At 42.2% G+C, this 17,279-nt stretch overlaps 1 protein-coding gene across 6 annotated transcripts in view; it reads left to right on the top strand.

Moving 5' to 3' along the window:
• Nucleotides 1-17,279, top strand: part of add3a (adducin 3 (gamma) a) — a 245,037-nt gene that overhangs the window by 2,452 nt on the left and 225,306 nt on the right. For 2 of the 6 annotated variants that reach the window (XM_059947001.1, XM_059946999.1), the window contains exon 2: nt 6,130-6,196. The exons of the other annotated variants lie outside the window; for them this stretch is intronic. The gene's annotated coding sequence lies outside the window, so the exon portion shown is untranslated. The remainder of the gene's footprint in view (nt 1-6,129; nt 6,197-17,279) is intronic. 6 annotated transcript variants of the gene reach the window in all.

Here is a 17,279-nt window from a genome sequence, read left to right as displayed (position 1 = left end):
TGGTAGTGATAGATGTAGTGTCTTGTCTCCCTGATGGTAATTTGGTGAATGGGTGGATTCAGCTGAAATTTTCCCGTCACTTTGGCAATTAAAGTGTTTTTAAATATCGGTAGCTGACAGCCAGTGATCTCTGTTGAGTGGACCACTCGCTTTAGCCTGATCTTGGGGAGAGAGGAGGCAGCAGGAAACCAAATGGTGCTAAAGGTTATCTAAGTTTCTTCACTCTAATGCTGCCAAATCTTTCCTGTGGTGTGGCAAGCAGAATCATATACAGTAAATGCTGCAGATGCTGGAAATCCAAACCAGTATGCACACCATTTTGGAGAAACTCAGCAGATTAGGCAACATCTATGGAAAGCAATACAGTTAAAGTTTCAAATGGTGACCTTAATTCAGTACTGTACACTGAACTTCAAGTGTGGCCTAACAAATGCCTTGGACTATTGCAATGTATCTGCTCGCATCCAGCATATGGTAGCACTGTGGAAGACTCTGCAGTTTGTGAAATGTAAAGCAAACATCAGATGTATAGCAATGGGGTTTTTGAAGGATAACTAGGAAAGATGACCTGTACATTAAAATAAGCTGACTTGTTTTGAGAATTTGGCATTATTTGACTAACCACACGCATCAGACATTTCAAACATTGTGTGGTCACGTGTTTGTCTGTTTTCCATGTAAGAAATAATTAACAAGTCTACAATAAAAGGAATCTGAAGCCTCTCCTATTTTCTCTCAATCTGCAATGAGTGAACTCAGCCCTTATATCAACAATAAGATGGATAAGTGAACAGCAAGCACTATAAAACCAGGTTATGTATATTTTCTCTCGGTTTTATTATGAGCATTTACTTTTATCTCTAAATTCTTTAAATAGAAATGCAGACTACATTCATGTTGATTTAGCTTTAAAGCATGCGGTCCTATTTTTGAAACAATTGATCAGCAAAGCAAAAGTAGATCAATAAGATCACAAGACATAGCAGAATGAGACCATTTGGCCCATTGTTTCTGCTTCACCATTAAATCATGGCTGATCCTTTTTTCTCCCCTCTTCTGAACCCCACACCCCAGCTTTCTCCCTGTATCCTTTGATGCCATAATCAATCAAGAACTCATCAAGTTCTGTCTTAAATGCAGCCAACAACCTGGCCTCCATAGCTGCCTGTGGTAACAAATTCCACAAATCCATCAATTAAGAAATTTCTCTGCATCTATTTTAAATGGATATTCCTCTAGCCCGAGGTGGTGCCCTCTTGTCTGAGACTCCCCCACCATGGGAAACATCCTTTCCACATCTATTCTGTCTAGGCTTTTCAACATTCGAAAGGTTTCAATGAGATTCCCCCCCCCCCCATCCTTCTCTAAATTCTAGAAAACCCAGAGCCATCAAACATTCCTGTATGACAATCCTTTCATTCCCAGAATTATCCTTGTGAATCTCAATAGGCTGGCATTGCTCTCCAATGCCAGCACATTTCTTTCAAGATGAGCACAAAACTGTTCACAATACTTGTGGTTTGGCCTCACCAGTGCCTTATAAAGCTTCAGCATCACATCCCTCCTGTTGTATTCTAGACCTCTTGAAATGAATGCTAACATTGTATTTGCCTTTCTCACCACGGACTCAACCTGCAAGGTGACCTTTGGGTGTTCTGCATAAGGACTCCCAAGTCCCTCTGCATTTCAGATTTTTGGATTTTCTCCCCATTTAGAAAATAGTCTGCACATTTATTTCTGCTACCAAAGTGCATTTTCCGGCATTGTATTCCATTTGCCTCTTTCTTGGCCATTCTCCTAATCTGTCTTAAGTCCTTTGCAATTGATCCATTTTCTCAACACTACCTACCCCTCCACCAATCTTTGTATCATCTACAAATTTGGCAACAAAGCTATTACATCATCTAAATCATTGATAAATAGCATAAAAAGAAGCGGTCCCAACACTGATGCCTAGTCACTACTAGTTAGCTACTAACAGCCAACTAGAAAAGAATCCTTTTATTCCCACTCGCTACCTGCTACCAATCAGCTAATGTTCTAGTCATGCTAGTAACTTTCCTCTTAACTTGATAAGTAGCATCATGTGTGGTATCTTGTCGAGGGTTTTTCTGAAAGTCTAAGAATACCAGCAGGTTTGCCGGACAAAATTTTCCTTCAAGGAAACCACGCTGACGTAGCCCCATCTTGTCTTGAGTCACTAAGTACTCCATAACCTCATCCTTAACAATTGACTCCCAACATCTTTCCAACCACTGAGGTCAGGGTAACTAGTCTATAATTTCCTTTCTGCTGCCTCCCTCAAAGAGTGGAGTGACATTTGCAATTTTCCAGTTCTGTGGTACCATGCCAGAGTCCAGTGGTTTTTGAGAGATGATTACTAATGCCTCCATAATCTCTACTACCTCCTTCAGATCCTTGGGGTGTAGTTCATCTGATTCAGGAGACTTGTGTACTCTTGGGTGTTTCAGCTTTTTGAGCATCATCTCCCTTGTAATAGTAACTGCACTCACTTTTCTTCTCAACATCTGTCACACTGTGAAGACTACAGTGAAGACTGATGCAAAATACTCATTTAGTTCAGCTGCTATCTCCTTGGCCACTCTTATTATTTCTCCTGCCTCATTCTGTAGCAGTCCTATATCCACTCTTGTCTCTTATTTTTACATACTTGAAAAAGCCTTCACTATCCAGTTTGATATTGTTTGCTAGCTTGTAGTTGCTCTCTAGGTTTTTAAAGGTTCACAATCCTCTATCATCTCACTCATTTTTGCTTTGTTGTATGCCCTCTCTTTTGCTTTTGACGTTAGCTTTGACTTCCCTTGTCAGCTACGGTTGTACTATTTTGCTATTTGTGTATTTCTTAGTTTTTGGAATACAGGTGCCCCTGCACCTTCTTCATTTTACCCAGAAACTCTCACCATTACTGCTCTGCTGTCAATAGACAATAGGTGCAGAAGTAGACCATTCGGCCCCTCGAGTCTGCACCGCCATTCTGAGATCATGGCTGATCATTCACTATCAATACTCAGTCCCTGCCTTGTCCCCATACCCCTTGATTCCCCTATCCATCAGATATCTATCTAGCTCCTTCTTGAAAGCATCCAGAGAATTGGCCTCCACCGTCTTCCAAGGCAGTGCATTCTGCACCTCCACAACTCTCTGGGAGAAGAAGCTCTTCCTCAACTCTGTTTTAAATAACTGACCTCTTATTCTCAATCCATGCCCTCTGGTACTGGACTCTCCCAACATCTGGAACATATTTCCTGCCTCAATCCTATCAAATCCTTTAATTATCTTAAACTTTTCAATCAGATCCCCTCTCAATCTCCTCAATTCCAGCGTGAACAAGCCCAATCTCCCCAATCTCTCTGCGTAAGACAGCCCTGCCATCCCAGGAATCAACCTAGTGAATCTACGCTGCACTTCCTCAATTGCCAGAATGTCCTTCCTTAACCCTGGAGACCAAAACTGTACACAATATTCCAGGTGTGGTCTCACCAGGGCCCTGTACAAATGCAAAAGGACATCCTTGCTCTTGTACTCAATTCCCCTTGTAACAAAGGCCAACATTCCATTTGCCCTCTTCACTGCCTGTTGCACTTGCTCATTTACCTTCAGTGACTGATGAACAAGAACTCCTAGATCTCTTTGTATTTCTCCCTTACCTAACTCTACACCATTCAGACAATACTCTGCCCTCTTGTTCCTGCTTCCAAAGTGGATAACTTCACATTTATTCACATTGAATGACATCTGCCAAGTATCTGCCCACTAACCTAGCCTATCCAAGTCTCCCTGTATTCTCCTAATGTCCTCTTTGCATGTCACACTGCCACCCAGTTTAGTATCGTCAGCAAACTTGCTGATATAGTTTTCAATGCCCTCATCTAAATCGTTGACATAAATCGTAAAGAGCTGTGGTCCCAATACAGAGCCCTGTGGTACCCCACTAGTCACCTCCAGCCAGTCCGAGAAACACCCATTCACTGCTACCCTTTGCTTTCTATCTGCCAACCAGTTTTCTATCCATGTTGAAACCCTGCCCCCAATGTCATGAGCTCTGATTTTACTCACCAATCTCCTATGTGGCACCTTATCGAATGCCTTCTGAAAACCTAGGTACACAACATCCACTGGCTTACCCTCGTCTAACATCCTTGTTACACCCTCAAAAAAACTCCAACAGATTAGACAAGCATGATTTGCCCTTGGTAAATCCATGCTGGCTCGGCCTAATCTTATTTCTGCCATCAAGATGTGCCACTATTTCGTCCTTAATGATGGACTCAAGCATCTTCCCCATGACTGACGTTAGGCTAACTCCTTCCAGTTTAATTTGGCCAACTCTTTTCTCATCCCACTAATTTCCTTTACTCCATTGAAATACTACTATGATGTACTTTACTTTCTCCCTATCAAATTTTATATTGCGATCATTGTCGCCTAAGGGTTCCTTTACCTTAAGCTCTCTAACCACCTCCGGTTCGATACATAACACCCAGTCCAGGATAGCTGATCCCCTAGTAAACACAAAGTACACTGCAGATGCTGTGGTCAAATCAACACGTACAAACAAGCTGGATGAACTCAGCAGGTTGGGCAGCATCCATTGACTGCTCGTTTCAACGGATGCTACCCGACCTGCTGAGTTCATCCAGCTTGTTTGTACGTGGCTGATCCCCTAGTAGGCTCAATGACAACAGCTGTAAAAAGCCATCTTGTAGGCATTCAACAAACTTGCTCTCTTGAGGTCCGTTACCAACCTGATTTTGCCTATCAACCTGTATGTTGAAATCTCCCATGTCTATTATAACATCGCTCCTTTCAGACACTTTTTCTATTTCTCATTGTAATTTGTGGTCCACTCCATCTGTTTATAAATGCCTTCACCTTTTACACTGGGTTTCTTAACTCAGTCCACAAGGATTCAACATCTTCCGATTCTATGTCACATCTTTCTATTGATTTGATGCCAATCTTTACCAGCAGTGCCATGTCACCACCCCCACTCCCCCGCCGACCTTCCTATCCCTCCGATACAGCATGGAACTTGGGACATTCAGCTCCCAGGTACATCTGCCCTTCTGCCATGATTCAGTGATGGCCACAACAACATCATACCTGACAATCTGTAATAGTGCGACAAGATCATCCACCTTATTTCTTATACTCCATGCATTGGGATATAACACTTTGAGTACTGTATTTGCTACCCTTTTTGATTATGTATCCTTAATGCACTGATACTCACCCTGCTTGCTGTAATTTTGTCCTATCGTCTGCCCGCCCTTCCTGGCAGTCTGACTGCATGCTATCTTTGCTTTATTACCATTTGTCCTATCCTGAGTCCCCTCACTCTGGTTCCCAACCCGACTGACAAATTAGTTACACCCTCCCCAACAGCTCTAACACACCTGCCTACGAGAATATTGGTTCCCCTCTGGTTCAGCTGCAGTCTATCCCTTTTGTATAGCTCATACCTCCCCCAGAAGAGATCCCAATCATCCAAGAATCTGAAGCCCTACCCCTGCCCCAGCTTTTTAGTCACACATATATCTGCCAAATCATCCTGTTTCTACCCTCACTGGTGTGGTAGAAATCCAAACCCTGGTGGTCCGGCTTTTCAGCTTTCTGCCTAGCTCTCTAAATTCTCTTTTCCGAGTCTCTTTGTTTTTCCTTCCTATGTGATTGGTATCAGTAAGTACCAAGACATCTGGCTGCTCTCCCTCCCCCTCCAAAATGCCAGGAATGCAATCCACAGCATCCCCGAACCTGGCATCTGTGAGGCAACATGCCATTAGCGTGTTCTGTTCACGTCCACAGAATCTTCTGTCTGTTTCCCTGACTATTGAGTCCCCTATCTCTACTGCTCCCCTCTTCTCCCTCTTTTCCCTTCTGTGCCATGGAGCCATGCTCAGTGCCAGTAATCCGGTCTCCGTGGCGTACTCCTAAGAAGTAATCTTCCACAATAGTATCCAAATTGGTATACTTATTAACTATGCAAGCAGTGACCTATAAAGGAGCCATCCAACCACCATGCTGGACAGATGATTTCTGGAATAATCAGCCGCCTAATTTTCACAATTTTTCCCCTTGAATTTAAGGCTGTTTTAATTGTACCCATAGGTAATCAAACTTATGAAACTTGTTAGAGATACAGAGGACTGCAGATACTATAATCCGGAGGAACTCAGTAAGTCATTCTTTTGCTTATGAGACTTATTTCATTGAACATTCAGATAAATGTACAGACATCCATTTATTTGACTTGATCGTAACCTTGGGATGGGGGAGTTGTAGAAATTGAATGCTGTGGAACTATGACTTTTCTCAAGTTCATAGCAAAACTGCTATGTATTTCCATTCGCATGTTACTTTTTAAAATCCATAACTTAAGAGTTCTTTGAAAATTTCAGTCTCAAAAATAAATCCGAGAGAAACTTGTAGTAGTGTTTGACCTCTAGATATACCAGAGCGCTTTGCAGTCAATGAAGAAGCTTTCAATTGTTTTTAATGTAATATTTCAAGAATTTTTAGAGCAAGTTGCCCCAAATAGCAGTATGGTAGCAACTTGTTTCATAGTTTATTGAATCAGTTACAAAATTTTCATTCCATGTTTCAAAAATGTCTTGTGATTTCTAGCTTCCTACTCTCTAAGATAATCCATTCCTACAATTCTAGTCTCAAGTATTCTGGAATTTAATCAGCAACCCTGTCTGTGTCTAAACTCTGTATTACTTTTACCTTAATGGCTTTCTACACTCTGCTTGTGATCACCTCTTTTATTGCAATATCTTGGCATTAATTTCTCTTTGCTGTCTGTTCATTTCAAATGTTTTCAGAATTTTTCTTTCATCAAAAACGTTGAGAGAAAGTTGTATATCCAAAAACTGTCACATTAGGCTGGGCAACAATCCCACAATACCATACTAGAGTTTGGGCCTGATGTTTTCAGCTTGTATCGTGGGCAGTTGGGGTTTAATGATGTGCTGACAGGTGTTTATTTTTAAAAATTTGATAAATAGTCTAAGTAACAATTTACTGTGGCACAGTGTAACACTGAGAGGAATCCTTAAAGATTTGATTATAAATTCATCCATGATTCCTTTATACAAAAATTACTAGAAATTCTTGGATTATTATTAGCAAAATATTACATTTAATAAAGATAAATAGTACCTTTATACTAGTAAATAATAGTAATAGTAAATAAAAAGGTAAAAAGGCAAGACTGAAACTAGTAAGGAGTGTTACTAAAATCGGTAAATAGATTTCAACCAGAAACAGTTTTATAAACTTTTAACATGTCCAGCTGCTACTTTGGAGTTGTAGTTTTAGACTGTAAGGTGTAATTTATTGTACAGAGATCTGAGAGAATGCATTTTCCAGAATTTGCATTATTAATTAATACAGTTTGTCAATTAACGCACGTTCATCCACATTATCCACGTTACTGAGTAAAGTGCATATTTGAGAATCTGCAGATTATTTTTCTTGATTAAAATCAGACCCCCCCCCAAAGAAATGCCATTAAACATAAAAATAATGTTTAAGCCCTGAACACACACAAAATCTTGTTAAGTGTCAGTCTACTTTGATCACAAATGCGACAAAATCTGCAGATGCTAGAAATCCAAGCCCCACACACAGACTCACTCGCTCACTCCTGGAAGAACTCAGGAGGCATCTATCAGAAAGAGTAAGTGATCAACATTTTGGGCAGAGATCCTCCTCAGGACTGGAAAAGAAGGGGGCAGGAGTCAGAATAAGGTGTGGGGAGGGGAGGAAGTACAATGTGACAGGAGATGGGTGAAACCAGGAGAGGGGGGAGTGGTGAAGTAAAGAGCTGGGAAGTTGATTGATGAAAGAGATAAAGGGCTGGAGAAGGAGGACTCTGATAGAGGTTAGAAGACCATGGGGAAGGGGGAGGAGTACCAGAGGGAGATAATGTGCAGATAAGGAGAAGGTGAGAGAGGGAAATGGGAATGGTGAAGAAAAGGTAGTTGGGGCATTACCCAAAGTTAGAGAAACTAATGTTCATGCCATCAGGATGGAGGCTACCCAGGTGGAATACAAGGTGTTGCTCCTCCAACCTGAGTGACCTCATCGTTGCAGTAGAGGCCATGGATTGGCATATCAGTATGGGAATGGTTAGTAGAAATGATATGGGTGACTAACAGGGGATCCCACTTTTCTGGTGGATGGAGCCTAAGTGCTCGGTGAAGTGGTCTCCCAATTTGCATCAGATCTCACCGATATACTGAAGACCACATTGGGAGCACTGTATACAGTAGTAGACCCCAGCAGACTCACAGGTGAAGTGTTTCCTCACCTGTTTGGGGCTCTGAATGGTAGTGAGAGAGGAGGTATAGGAGCAGGTGTGGCACTTATTCTGTTTGTAAGAATAAGTACTAGGAGGGAGATCAGTGGAGAGGAACAAATGGAGAAAGGAGTCACGAGGGATCTCTGTGGAAAGTGGGCTGGGGAGGAGATGAGCTTAATGGTGAGATCCTTTTGGAGATGGCAGAAGTTATGCTGGACACGGAAACCCTTGGGCTGATTGGGGAGGACCAGAGGAACTCTATCCCTGGAGGGATGGAAGGGGGATTGGGTGAGGGCAGACATGTGCAAAATGGAAGAGATGTGGTGACAGCAATGTTAATGGTGGAGGAGGGAAAGCCCTTTTCTTTGAAGGAGGAGAAACTGTCTCGAGAGATGGAGACAGAGAGATTGAGAAAGTGACCAGGTAAATTTGAGGGCAGGGTGGAAATTGGAGGCAAAGATGATGAAGCCAATGAGTTTAGCATTAGTGCAAAAAGCAGCACCAATGCAATTGTCAATTAAAATGTTGGCAAAATTGGGGAGTGATACCAGTGTAGGCTTAAAACAGACTGTTCCACGTAGCTGACAAAAAGGCATGTATAGCTGGGACCAGTGTGAGGGTTGATGGCTACACATTGGGTTTGAAGTAAGTGGGAGGAGCTGAAGGAGAAATTACTGAGAGTGAGGACCAGTTCTGCCAGTCGAAGGAGAGTGGTGGTGGAGGAGAACAGGTTGGGTCTGTTTAGAAACAAATGGAGAGCTTTAAGGCCCTCCTGATGGGGTATGAATGTGTATAGAAACTGGATATCCATTGTGAAAATGAGACCATCAGGGCCATGGAATATGAAGTTACTGTAAAGATACAGAGTGTGTAAGGTATCACAGATGTATATACCGGTGGGTGATGAACAGAGTTGAGGTATGCAAATACAAGCTTGATGGGGCAGGAACAAGCAGAACCAATGGGTTTACCTGGGCAAGCAGGTTTATGGATCTTGGGTAGGAGGTAGAAATGGGATGTGTTGGGGTAAGGGAACTTAGTGAAATTGTTTTTGGGAAGAATAGTCAATTTTACCCAACTTGTGGACTAAGAATGTTATTAATATTTTAGCTTGATATTTAAAAGCACTTTATAATTTTGCAACATCTGTAGAAGAGTGATCCTGGTATTTTTTGTCTTGAAATCAGTTTTTGCATTAAGTTAGTTACTATTGTTTGTGCTTAACCAGAAAATCCTAAATCTGTTTTTGTATTTGTTGTTGCTAACTTGTCCTGATGGAATTGACATTTAATGATGACGTGTATCATTCAAATGAGTAATAGGCTAAGTTAGTATTCTAGTAATAAACTTGAATTGTGTGATATCTGTTTTCTCTGGCTGACCTTGCTCAGGCTAATGGTTGTAGTTCTAAATTACAAAATTATAGATCCAGCTTTAACACTTTCAAATTTTGTCCAGCTGAAATATGCAGTGAGAAGTAGTTTTAGGCAAATTCTAAATTGTCAATTATTTTAGATGTCTTTGAAATTGGAAATGTGTGAACTTGTAAGAAAGAACTTGTCTTTAATACATTCCTTTCTTTAAGTTGACAACAAATTATTCCACAAGCTGTATTTGGGTGACCAGGTCCTAAAACAAATGAAATACCTTGTTTGTATAATATGTTCTTCTGATCTGACATTTAATACCAGTAGAGAAAACTTTGCAAGTTGAAATTTACACTGGAATTGGGCTATTTTGGGCAGAGTACGGGTGTTTGGTGAATTAGTCACCCAGTCTGCACTTGGTCTTGCCTCACTGCCTTCAAGGATCAAGACAGGCCTTCCAGGTGAGGCAAAGGCTCATGTGCTCCTTCTCCATCCTCAGCTGTTGCATTTGGGTACTGATTATGGCCTCCTCTACATCAGTGAGACCAAGCACAGGTGAGGCAACTGATGCACAGCACCTGTACTCTGTCCACAGTGGTCATTCCGAGGTCCCAGATGCATGTCATTACAATTCTTCTTCCTGTTCCAAACCGACCTGTGTAACCTTGGCCTTATTTCCAGGGTGTGATAAATGCAGTTCAAAGGAATGACATCTCATTCTGCTTCAGGAGTCTATGGTATTAATTGTTTGAATTTTCTAAATTTTGTTTAACCCTCACCTCCATTTCTCTCCTCCGCCTACACCATGCAGTTCTCCACTCTCCTCCCAATTCTCTATTGTTCCAACTGTTCTTGTCCCCTTTTTTTTGCTTACCTCTTTCTTTTTCTCTCGCTCCCATCTGTGTACTATTCACTGGCTCACTACACCATTCCCTCCATGTTCCTTCTGCTTTTCATTTCTCTTTTAATAGTTCACATTGCTTACCATATCAGGTTCAATGCATCGGTAACATTTGTTTCTGCTTTTAACTGTCCAGCTTTACCCTCCACAAGGCCTGTTGGCTCCATTGCTTTTGGCTGCTTCCACCTATCATGTCTTCCAGTATAACACCTCCCTCTCTTTACCTGGTTCAATCCATCTGTCATTCTCCTAGAGCACCTGGGTCTACTGTTATCCATGGGTTTTTTGCACGCTCTCTCCTGTGCACTTTCTCCCCCACCCTATTTACAGCAGTGTTAGAAAGTTTGTGAACCCTGTAGAGTTTTCTCTATTTCTTCATAAATGCGACCTAAAATGTGATCAGATCTTAAAGTAAGTCCTAAAGCTAGATAGACAATAAATAACACAAAAACATTTGTTCATTTATTTATTGAGAAAAATGATCCAATATTACATGTATTTGTTGGAAAAAGTATGTGAACCTTTGCTTTCAGTAACCGGTGTGACTCCTTTGTATACCAACAACTTCAACTGAATGCTTTGGTAATTGTTGATCAGTCCTGTTCATTGGCTTGGAATAATTTTAAGCCCTTCATTACAAAACTGCTTTGACTCTAGGATGTTGTGAGCTTCCTTGCATGAACTGCTTGCTTGTGTCCTTCCACAACATTTCTGTAGAATTAAGGTCAGGACTTGTGTATGGAACCGGAGGAAATAGAAGAGATACTTATGAATACTTCAGTATTCATTGTGGAAAAGGATCTTGGTAATTGTAGGGATGACTTGTAGTGGACTGAAAAGCTTGAAAATGCAGATATTAAGGAAGAGGGTGTGCTGGAGCTTTTGGAAAGCATCAAGTTAGATAAATCACCGGGACTGGATGGGATGTACCCCAGGCTACTGTGGGAAGTGAGGGAGGAGATTGCTGTGCCACTGGCAATGATCTTTGCATCAGCAATGAGGACTGAAGAGGTTCTGGAATATTGGAGGGTTGTGGATGTTGTTCCCTTATTCAAGAAAGGGAGTAGGAATAGCCCAGGAAATATAGACCAGTGAGTCTTACTTCAGTGGTTGGTAAGTTGATGGAGAAGATCCTGAGAGGCAAGATTTATGAACATTTGGAGAGGCATAATATGATTAGGAATAGTCAGCATGGCTTTGTCAAAGGCAGGTTGTGCCTTACGAGCCTGATTGAATTTTTTGAGAATGTGACTAAACACATTGATGAAGGTAGAGCTGTAGATATAGTGTATATGGATTTTAGCAAGGCATTTGAGAAGGTACCCCATGTAAGGCTTATTGAGAAAGTAAGGAGGTATGGGATCCAAAGGGACATTGCTTTGTGGATCCAGAACTGGCTTGCCCACAGAAAGCAAAGCATGATTGTATACAAGTCATATTCTGCATGAAGGTTGGTGACTAGTAGTGTGCGTCAGGGATCTGTTCTGGGACCCCTACTCTTGGTTATTTTTATAAATGATCTGGATGAGGAAGAGGAGAGATGGGTTAGTATACTTGCTAATGACACGAAGGTTGGTGGTGGTGTGGATAGTGCGGTGGGCTGTAAGAGTTTACAGTGGGGATAGTAACAGGGACATTGAGGAGCAGATAGGGAGACAGATTCAAGAAAGTTGTAATAATAGCAGGGTTGCCGTGGTAGAAAATTTTAATTCCCCAAATATTGATTGGTATCTGCCCAAAGCGAGGGGTTTAAATGGCGTGGAGTTTGTTAGGTGTGTTCAGGAAGGTTTCTTGACACAATATGTAGATAAGCCTACAAAGGAAGGGGTTGTACTTGATCTGGTATCGGGAAATGAACCTGGTCAGGTGTCAGTTCTCTCAATGAAAGAGCATTTTGGAGATGATGATCACAATCCTATCACCTTTACATAGCATTGGAGAGGGATAAGAATGGACGTTAGAAAAGTGTTTAAATGGAGTAAGGGGAAATAGGCTCTCGGGCATGAACTTGGAAGCATAAACTGGGAACAGATGTTCTCGGGGAAATGTATAGCAGAAATGCGGCAAATGTTCAGGGGATATTTGCGTGGAGTTCTGCATAGGTACATTCCAATGAGATGGGAAGGATGGTAGGGTACAGGAATGGCTTCCCAAAGACTGTTGTAAATCTAGTCAAGAAGAAAAGAGCTTCTAAAGGTTCAAAAAAACCTTTTATCATTGTATCTTTTTATCTTTGTATCATCAATGGGGATGGGAGAGGTTCCAAAGGATTGGAGGGTTGTAGATTTTGTTCCTTTAAGGAAAGGGAGTAGAGATGGCCCAGGAAATATAGACCAGTGAGTCTTACTTCAGTGGTTGATAAGTTGATGGAAAAGATCCTGAGAGGCAGGATTTATGAGCATTTGGAGAGGCTGATTGAATTTTCTGATGCGACTAAACACATTTATGAAGGTAGAGCAGTAGATGTAGTGTACCCATGGAAGGTTTGTCGAGAAAGTAAGGAGGCATGGGATCCAAGGGGACATTGCTTTGTGGATCCAGAATTGGCTTGCCAACAGAAGGCAAAGAGTGGTCGTAGATGGATCATATTCTGCATGGAGGCCGGTGACAAGTGGTGTGCCTCAGGGATCTGTTCTGGGACCCCTGCTCTGTGATTTTTATAAATGACCTGGATGAGGAAGTGGAGGGATGGGTTAGTAAATTTTCTATGACTTTGACTTGGACATTCCAAAACATGGATTTTCTTTATAAACTATTCTGCTATTGATTTACTCTTGTCTTTTAGATCCTTGTTGCATTATCCAACTTCCATTAAGCTTCAGGTCATGGACTGCTGCCCTGACATTCTCCTGTAAAATGTCTAGATATAATTTTGAATTCATTGTTCCTTAATGATTGCAAGCTTTCCAGGCCCTGAGGCCACAAAGCAGCCCCAAACCATGATGCTCCTTCCACCATGCTTCACAGTTGGGATGAGGTGTTCGAATGCAGTGCCCCTTTTCTTCCAAACATAGCAATTTGCATTTCTGCCAAAAGGTTCAGCTTTTGTCTCGTCTGTCAACAGAATGTTGTCCCAGAAGCATTGTAAAATACCCAGGTGGTATTTTGCAAAGTCGATGTACGGCAATTAAAAATTATCTAAATATATTTTTCCCCGCACAGCAGTGTCCTTCCATGAACACCATTCTTATTCAGTGTTTTTCTAATAGTGGGCGCATGAACATAGACTTTAGCAAGTTCTAGATATTTCTGCAGGTCCTTTGCAATTACCTTGGGTTCTCTTGGTGTGATCTTTGCAAGTTACCCACTCCTAGACAGAATAGCAACAGTACTGAGTTTTTTCCATTTGGAGACAATTTCTCTTACTGTGGACTTCTGAACATTCAGGTCTTTAGAAATGCTTTTGTTCAATAGGATAGATCTTCTAGCCATTAATGTAACAAATGCAATCATCTGCCGGGCTAAGGGGGATAAACAACTATTATCTACCATTGGTAAACCGAAAATTTCTGTAATAGGATGTGGTTGCAATTTGATATTCAGAACTGTTGAAATAATACGGAAAATATCTTTCCAATAGTTTTGCAAACAAAGGCAAGACCAAAACATGTGGGTCAATGAAGTGACTTCAGAATGACATCTGTCACAGGTTGGATTAAAATAAGAATAAAATCGAGCAAGTTTATCCTTGGACATGTGAGCCCTGTGTACAACCTTAAATTGTATTAGGGCATGTTTAGCACAAATAGAAGAATTGACTGACTGTAAAATTTTCTCCCACTGCTCAGTGGGTATAAGACAGTGAAGTTCTTTTTCCCATTCCTTAATTTTTTTCTGATACTCCTGGCTGTATTTTGATGATCATATTATAAATGATGGCTACTAAACCCTTCTAGCAAGGATTCAGAGCTAAAAATGTTTCCTGTAATGTCCATTGGGCATAATTTCAGAAAAGACTAACACATTTGTCACGTTCTCCTTCGGGTGTAACGAAACGCCGAATTTAACGTCCGGATAAACCACAGTTAATAAGAACCAGATCGCAGTAAGATTAACCATTTACTGTTCACTCTTCACATTAACATATGGTGAAAACTGTTGATAAAACAATACAAGATTGATACAGTATTTGTTCCTTCCTTAATATCACATTTCAAGTGTAAATACTTGCAAAGGTGACTATAACTACATTACACTAAGGTGCAGTATACAGGGAGAGTTTACCTGCTCCATTGACTACTTTAAATACACTTCCATGCAAACTATCCGCGACTCTTTAACTAACGAAAGCATAAACATTATCTACCGACGTTACCTCTAACAGGATCACTATTAACATCTTAGTTCAATATATCGATTATCTATTAACTTACAGCGTTGCTCTCACTGTGATTTCTCATGCCTGCAAAACTGCTTCTGCTCAGGTGAGCCTCGTGGAAAGCCCCCACCCTCGCGCTAATTTCAAACCGGTGTTTTCCCACAAGACGCGGCGAAACCGGATGTGACGTCATCGCATGCCGATATATTTTACATGCAATGAATATACTTTAAACACTTCTAATTCTAACTAGAAAATACTATTGAATGAATTACTAAGCGAAAATATTATAAACTAAATAACTGTCGTAAAGACAGCACACTCCCCGCTTGACCTTCGTAAGGTCACAATGAGCAGAGTACAAAACTTAGTCTCTTAATCAGTCATTGGGTAGAAGTAGAATAACTTCTGTAACTGGCCTTTGGTAAATTTTCACATCGCCTTGGTCGGTAGTCTTCAATTCGATCTTCCTGACATGTCCATCCTCGCTAGGGAATGTAGCAGTGATTCTGGCAGTTGGCCAGCTGTTGCGAGCGACTTGCTTGTCCCTGAGCAGGACTAAGTCTTCAACTTGAAGATTCCTGCGGGGTTCTGTCCACTTTTGTCTCTGTTGCAACAAAGGTAGATATTTTTGTCTCCAGCGGGACCAGAACTGATTTGCCAGAGCCTGGACTTGTCTCCATTGCTTTGTGTACAAATCCTTGTCTGAGAAGTCTCCTGGTGGAGGAGGTGCTCCTGCCTTCTGCGTAAGGAGCGTTGATGGCGAAAGTATAAAGGGGTTTTCTGGGTCAGAAGACACAGGTAGGAATGATTGTGCGTTTATAATGGCTGTGACCTCTGCCATTAGGGTGCACAGTACCTCGTGGGCCAATCGGGTGCGTTGCTGTATCTCAGGTTTCCTTTTCCAGGTTTTCCGTAAGGACGTGAACCGTTTGACTGCCTGCTCTTTGTTATCTGGTGAGCGCTGGCGTGGTTCTCTGATTGGCAATGGGGCAACCCCATTATTTGCTTCATCTCTGAAGACCTTGGTGTCTTTGGTTTTTAAAGAAATGGTATCTTGAGCTGATTGTGCAAGTTTGTTGTCATACTTCGTTAGAGCGAAGACTGACTGGCCCAACGACTCGTCGCTTGCCTCGCGCTTGTTAACGCCTTGTTGTGCTTCCTTGATGCACGGGACACTCGGGCAGGGTCGAAAGATTGAATGGCGGCCACTCTCTAGCACATTGGTCTTGAGTGTGTTAACCATCGGTTTGTGTACGTCACCGAGACACACCTCTCCTATCACCACCCAGCCCAGATCCAGACGTTGCGCGAAGGGGGCGTTGAGTGGTCCATTGATCTGCTGCCTAACCTTGTGTACCTGGATAACATCTCTTCCTAATAGCAGGAGTATTTCCGCTTTCGGATCCAGTTCTGGGATGTGTTTGGCGATGTGGTGGAGATGCGGCTGGTGTAGCACCGCACTTGGTGTCGGGATCCCAGCGCGGTTATTCATGATTTCATTGCACTCTAAGAGCGGAGGGAGACAGATGACGACTTTACCATCCAGGGACTCGATCTGGATGCCTTCTGCCTTCCTTCCTTGGGTTTTCATGTTGCCTGAGCAAGTTTTGAGGTAGTATGGGAACCGCTCACTCTCAATGTTGAACAATTTAAAGAACTCTGGACTGACTAGTGAACGATTGCTCTGATCGTCCAGAATCACATAGGCTTTGATGGCCTTGTCTTTGGCTCCTTTAGGGTACACCTTAGTGAGGCAGATCTTGGAACAAGAACGACTTGACTGAGCTTGACCGCAAACTTCTGTACAGTTCGTGCTGACAGCTATTGACCTAGAGTGAGCCTCTCCCTCCCCGCCGTCCTGTTGTGGGGGTGAAGGAGCGCTCTCGGTTTGTGGTGACAGGTCGGGATGCATGGCCTCGACGTGATCTGGGCTGCCACATTCCGGACACTTCACGGCGATCGTACACTCTCTGGCGAGGTGAGAGGTTGAGGAACAGCATCTAAAACATATTCTTTTCTCCTTGAGAAGAGCCGTCCTCTCTTCAAGGGGTTTTTCCCTAAACATTCTGCATGCTTTCAGGGGGTGAGGTTTGTTATGCAATGGACAATACTTGCCAGGGTCGTTGTTAGTTGTAAGGGCTTCGGTCTTGAGCACTGACACGGGTTTATCAATGTTGAAAACATTCGAAACGGATCTGCCTGGCTTGGTGTAAATCGAACTGCTTCCTGGACCTACAAGGCTAGGGTCGTTTCGCCTCTTCGCCTCCTTGCACACAAACCTAGTGAGGAGCTCAAAGGGAGGAAATCGACCATCGTGGTCTTCCTTGTACTCTGAGGCAACAGTCAGCCACTTGTCCTGCAGCC

Source organism: Hypanus sabinus, chromosome 22 (assembly GCF_030144855.1).
Source record: "Hypanus sabinus isolate sHypSab1 chromosome 22, sHypSab1.hap1, whole genome shotgun sequence".
Lineage (NCBI taxonomy): Eukaryota > Metazoa > Chordata > Chondrichthyes > Myliobatiformes > Dasyatidae > Hypanus > Hypanus sabinus.
Note: the sequence above shows the minus strand (reverse complement) of the source record. Positions and strands in the feature narration are given on the sequence as shown.